Source organism: Hippoglossus hippoglossus, chromosome 23 (assembly GCF_009819705.1).
Source record: "Hippoglossus hippoglossus isolate fHipHip1 chromosome 23, fHipHip1.pri, whole genome shotgun sequence".
Taxonomy (NCBI): Eukaryota; Metazoa; Chordata; class Actinopteri; order Pleuronectiformes; family Pleuronectidae; genus Hippoglossus; species Hippoglossus hippoglossus.
The window spans coordinates 2,053,017-2,059,798 of record NC_047173.1 but is presented as its reverse complement, the minus strand read 5'-3'; the positions used below and the strand labels follow the sequence as shown (position 1 = coordinate 2,059,798).

The following is a 6,782-nucleotide window of genomic DNA, read 5'->3' as shown; positions in this document are numbered from 1 at the left end:
GCAGAGTGGCAGCACAACACAGCGAACCCAGCTGGAGATATTTGGCTGGAGATGTCTTCTTTCTGGCAATGTGCTGCATTCAACAAAGAAGTCTGGCAGAATGTTGGATTAATAACAAACCAGGGAAGTGGGTGGTGGGTCACAAAGGATTTCAGCGCTCAGCACTTACTATAAATGTTCTCCTTTTGTCTTAGCGGGGCTAATCTCTTCGTGGCACCATTTGTTCTTTCTGTTGCCAGCATTCAGCTTAGTCACACTGATAACAGGACTGAGCTTTAAACACAGGCTGGAACCAACATGTGCAGCTCACTGGTTTCTACTATTAAATTATCCACCTTCTCTTTAAGCACCTTTCAAAGTGCGGATGCTCCGAAATGAAATAAATAAGCTTCAGAGAACAGGTCACCTTAGTCTGTCTAGACATGAGTGTTCACCCTTCTCCTGAAAGCATTTCTAATAAGGAGGTTGAGAGAGAGAGAGAGCCATAACATGGATCATCTTATTTATTTGCAATCATACATTAGTAGCTCGCAGTGGGGGATTTTCACAGTGTTTCAATTATTTAGTCTTATTTATTCCCAGAAAACAATGTGCTCAAAATTAAATGATTCTACCGAGGTAAATAGGAGTGCATTTCCACTACATTTGCACATACGGAAGATGCATAATAATTGCTTTTGAATAACACATAGCCTGCCCAGCAGCAGCAGCAGCAGTGTAATTCCTTGTTGATTATATCATTAATCATGCACTGAAGTAGACGTCTTCCCGGAGAGCTTGTACAGAGGCCTGAGATTCATGCTAAAAGAAAATCAAAAGGGGTAAATGTGACGTTTCTCCCTCAGTGAGCGGTTGGTCATCCTATCGCTCACGAGGCCATTAGCTCGTCTAGTTCACACTCTCCCTGCCTTTAGTTCTCCGCCACTTTGCATCATCTCACTTCGCTTTGGTCGCTTCCTCCATAACCACGCCCTTCTTTTCTGCTGGTTTCCAAACCCTAATGTTGATTTAGATTTAGTTCTCTCCCTTAGAGCCCTGAGTCAGCTTGTGACAAATGAGGGATTCAAACCTTTTTAATAGCATCAGGCCTGCGTTGTTATTGGGCCCAGTTTGATTGATGTGGCTATTGTGCCTCCAGACAAATAGGAAATTTATTCAATTTTTAACTGGGCAGTCGGTGGTTAGCGGACAAGTCTCTTGGACAAATGTATCAAGTTGGAGGAAGGTGTTGGAGTCAAAGAGAATTGCTAAAAATCAAATGTTCGCAAAAGGACGATTGTATAACATGCTGTGACGACTCGCATGGACACTGCACATAACTCCTTTTCTGTTTTATTTTGTGATGTCTTCTCCTCATACTATTTCTCAGTTGCCCGTCAGTTTTTCAATTCAGTTCAATCATCAAATCTGAAATCATTCTATTTATACCCCCCATGGTTCACTTCCTGTTTGCCAGATTGTCTTTGTTCCCCTAGCAGTGTAGGCGTGCGTTCAAATGAACCAGTTTGCTGAGGAGCCTTCCTAACTGAGTGCAATAACAAGTATTTCAGTGGCTGAAAGATTTAAAGTGATGCAACCTCATATTTGCATCTGGACAGAGAAAAAAACAAAACAGAACAGCTGTTTTGTTCTCCTGTCATGATCCAGAACTGATCTTCACATTTGTCTGAGCTCCTAATTTATTCTCTCTGTCACATCTGTCGATTCAGGGGGTCACGGTGAACAAGCATATTGAGCTTATAGTTCACTGTCACATCAACAGAACTAAATACAATGAAATCATCAATCATTAGGACTAAATATAATCAGGAGAGGTCATTTCAATCCTAATTCTCCACTTCTATAATGTGTTCCATGTAGATTCCTCACCTTATTATATTATTTCAACATTTCAGTCCGGTTTATTTTCAATGAAATCTATTTTGTCGTTTATTTCTGTGAGTTAGTGATGGTTAAATGTTTCCTCTCTTCGAACTAAAAATATCTTTTTCAGAACTTGTCATTCTGACACAGACTTTACGAGGCACACAGCCTACAGCACAGATTCACAATATAGTGCGTGTGTCTTCTATTGTATTAAAGTTGGTTCAAAAAAGGGTAAAAGTGGAGTCAGATTTTCTCTGCGACACGATTTTCCTTTCCTAACTCATTAAATGAACTGTATTTATATTGCAGTACAGTTTCCCCATCCACCCATTCACACACACACATTCATACAGTGCTTCTATGTGCAGCACTTTCTCTATCACAGACACCGGCACAACCGTCAAGGCAATTTGGTGTTCAGTATCTTGCTCAATGACACTAAGGCATGCAGGAGATGGGGATCGAACCCCCAACCTTCTGTTTAGAGGACGACCCAATCTCCTGAGCCACAGTCTCCCCCCCCCTTACAGCTTCTCCTTTGCTTCTTTCCTTCACCTTGGGACGTCTTCCATCTGGGGTCAAGAAATAGTGGTCAGGAAAGGAGATTATTTTACTTTCCAATCGCATCTTAGCTTTCCAGCCATTATAGTAATTTCTTAATATCTAATTGTATATGACCTCTGCCATGTTTTTGGACCTAGATTAATGGCTTCTCCTCTGGCCCCTGGCCCTTCCCTCTGTCCTGCTAGCCCCTCTCGTCTGTCCCTCCAGCCACCAGGCCCCAGGCAAAGGATGGCATACAAGATGAAAAGAAAAAGGACTTGGTGACTGCTAGGCAGATTGCCTAGTTGGAGGAACACAGAGTAGAGCTGCTGCAGGCACTTTCCAAGTCTGGGCAAACTGCTGTAGACATGCTGAGGAGGCTGAGTAGCACAGGGCACAGACATGCAGCAGCAGAAAACATTCATATTTGCACAATTTAATGATTTGTGGTTTCAGTTACAGTTTGTAAACACACTGTAAATCTGAACAATTCCACACTTTGTTGTTTTATGTTTTACTGTCACTATTTATATTTGCACTGTTCCCACATACACAGCATTGATATATTACCATTCCCTGTTACTGCTGATACACTTTGTAAATCTGAATAATTGCATAATAACGTAAGATGTAGAGCTACGCGAACATTACTGGATTTCTATTTTATGCCAATTTATCCATCCACTCGACTACTTTCCAGAGCAATACATGGTTCTTTCAACTCAACTATATTTGACAGCTTCAGTTACTTTTAAGATGAAAGTTTAATATTTAATATTGTCTTTTATTTCAGATACACAGAGCCTGGATTCTTGCATTATCTAGATTCAAAGACAGAATTTTTTTTACTGTCATTGTGTGTTCAGCCTGCAAATGACAAGCAGTGAAGGGTCGATGGATACCTGTGCACATATATATATATATATGGCTTTTATTGCGAGTTGATCGTAATATGATTTTCACGGTTGTGGTTTACAGATCGAGCAGTCACAATCTCTCTCGTTCTAACACACACAGAGAGAGAGAGAGAGAGAGAGAGAGAGAGATGATTTATACATCCATCAAAATCAAGCACTTTCATACATGATTTTTAAAACAACAATATTTAAAACAATACTTATATAATAAATGTAATGATAGCCGCAGCAGAGATAACAGCACCAACAAGAATGGCGCCCAGTAAAACACGTGCCTCCACAAATGCCTTACAGTCCCCTTAAATTCAATCGATCCCTCAAAGTACATGAATAATTCTCTGGGAAACTGTGTAAATGCTGGGAAACACCCTTTCTCAAAATGTGAAAAAAAAATCCCTAGATCCATTCCCTGATCCAGATTGCATCCTTCCACCAAGTTTCATGGAAATCTGTCCAGTTGTGTATTGTAGGCATGCTTCAAAACAAACATACAAACCAAGCATCAAACAAACGGACAGGGGTGAAAGCACAAGCTCCTTTGAGGAGGTGATTCATAATAATAATGATGATCAGCAGTCTAGATGTAAAACATACTTTGTAAAAAAAAAAAAAACACGTACTGCTAATGGACATTAACCAATATCACTGTCAGTCTGTCAACATTGCTGACACCGCCAGTTGTCAACAATCAGTTCCTCATCCTGCGGAGGGGAATAGCATTGACACTTATGGACCTGTGTTCCACAACAATTCAGCTGTCAGCAGTCTCATAATGAGAGACAGGAGACATGCCTCTAGCAGACTGATTGTTGGAGCTGGTGAGGGCTTTGTAAGGTGCCTGAATAACATCTGTAGGATAAAGATATACAGGACATAATGCGACTACCTCAGCGTGATCTGCTCCATGATATGGAATAGTTAGGACTATTGCTCCCATCCATATGCTGTGCACACATGTTTTATTCCTCACACGTGAACAACAAGACAAAAAAAAACAAAAAAAAACACATGTTTAATAATTGGCTGAATCACTGAAGGAGACACTCCAGGCTTTTCCCAAGGTATGTGTTCTCCATTGAATAACAGAGAAGCCTGAATATTGCATTCACAGAAAATATTTATTTGATATACATCATTGAGCTACATCTGATTTACAGTGATAACGCAGGGGGTTGTGCAGGCGTGCAGGTAGAAAAGGGCAGTAAACCTGAAAGGGGATGGGGGATGGTCTGAATACAAATAACATGAATCTTAAGGGACTCAGTCAATATGCGGTTGTGATGGGTTATAACCAGAGTTTCATATTCCACCTGAATAAATACAGGTTGATAATGTAGCATGTAGCCACTTTTACATTCCCTGTTACATTTGAAGAACCGTCCACTGTCTCAGTATTCACATATAATGCTGTGGTTGACACCTTGAGACGCACTAGGAAGAAGAAGCCAAAAAGTGTTTAAAGGGTTAAAAGATATTCAACCAGACAAGGTCTAAAGCTCTGAATCAACATGTGAACAATAGACCAGAATTACTGGAAAGTGTAATTTGCTGCTGGAGTTAGATCTGACACCAGAGACCTTTGGATAGAGATAGAAGTTGTAATCTCCTCTGTATGACCACATGTTTTCACTTGGCTGATCAACTGAACAATCTTTATAACATCTGAGAAAACTGTATCTGCTGAGTGGATTTTGTCTTAACTGCTTTTTCCAAAGTCAAGACTCAAGCAAAAAATGAAAAACACAAGCTCTGAAGCAACGTTATCTCAGAGCTTTTTTTTTTGGTTTCAGTGTTAACCCGGAGACAGATTCAACAAAAATAGAAAAGCACGAGCTTCAGATAGGAACTGTTTATTATTGAGGCATATTTGATTAGATTACATTGTATAGAGCACAAGTGGGTCACACCAACATATTTAATACACTCATTTGGAGTCTGTACGTGTGTATGCCTACTGGCTGGGGCTTCTTTGAACAGCCACATCCACACAGTCAGGGAAGAGTAACTGAAAATTGGTGGAAGCCCCAAACTCACTTTGATGTTCCCTCATTGAGTTTCCCTGCGTGAGCGCAATCCAGCGATCCAGCAAGGAAAAGAAGAGAGTTTATACACCACAGGTGCATGGCAAGACATCAAAAGCCTAATTTCAACCATACTGGATCATCTTTTCCAGGTGATCCTCCTGTTATTTTACTTTGAAATGTCTACTCAGTGGGGGGGGATATCTGTGTGTGTGTGTGTGTGGAGTGTGTGTCTGTGTTATACAACCATTTTTAGAGACTGGGCAAATTTGGGAGCAGAAATAATCTTATTGGTAGATTATTTCTACCTTTAGCAACAGGTAAAGGAAGGCTTAAAACCTTCCTTTACGATAAAGCTTACAGTCAGAGCCGGTCCAGGCTTGTCTTGGACCTGCTCTTAGTTATGCTGCTACAGGTCTTGAATGTCGGGGGACACATGACACACGGAGCTTCTCTTCCCAGCTTCTCCTTCCTCTTCTCCATCCTTAGCACATCAAAGAAATTAATATCTCATCAATACATGTTACTGACTTGACTTCTTCCCCAGAGTCCCTTTGCCTTATCGTTTACAGTGAGGTCGCTTAACAGTTAAAAAATACATTGAAAGATGTTAAATAGTAAGAGAGAAAAAGCTAAATTTTAAAATTTAGACAACTATGTGTAGATGCACATAATTGAAATACAAAATGTTGTGTAGAATTTAGTTGATCCAACGCGAAAGAACACCTCAATTATTTGGAACCACGTTTGACAACCAAATGGATAATCAGTTGATTGTTGTGCAGTGATTTAGTTGAACCGATGTGCATAATTCCTTGACTATCTAGAATTAACTTTAACAGACACATTGAAATTACATTGTTAGAGACAAAGGTTTCCAATGATGGAGTCATGGGCCCACGTCTGGGATTTAAAACCGGGACCTCTTGCACCCTATGCAAGAGTCTTACTGCTAGACCAGGGGTCGGCAACCTTTACTATCAAAAGAGCCCTTTTGACCCCTCTTCCACCAAATATACTTTGTCTGGAGCCACAAAACATATTTGATAACACAGCTTATAAAGTTGTATGTATAGTAATAACAGTGTTGTGCCAGTTACAGAACAGCCTTAGAATTGACCTTCAGATCAATGTTTTTGATCCGAAGAGCAAGAGAACTATTCAGAAGAAGCTTTTTATATACTTTTTTAGAAACTTCAATGAATCAATGAACACAACACATGCAGTATTAAGATGTATTAAGTGTTTAGTCTCAATTATTTGGTGGCATTGGTCAACCCTAACCAAATGCTGTCTGATACCTACTTTGTTTCCGATCAACAATATTTACTGACTTCTATGCTTCGGGAATCTTTATTATTATGGCTCGTTGGTCTAGGGGTATGATTCTCGCTTTGGGTGCGAGAGGTCCCGGGTTCAAATCCCGGACGAGCCC

At 40.3% G+C, this 6,782-nt stretch overlaps 1 non-coding gene across 1 annotated transcript; it reads left to right on the top strand.

Annotated features, from left to right (window-relative positions):
• Positions 1-6,710: 6,710 nt before the first annotated feature.
• trnap-ugg lies at positions 6,711-6,782 on the top strand. The gene has a single exon. It is a non-coding gene; the product is annotated as a tRNA-Pro (tRNA).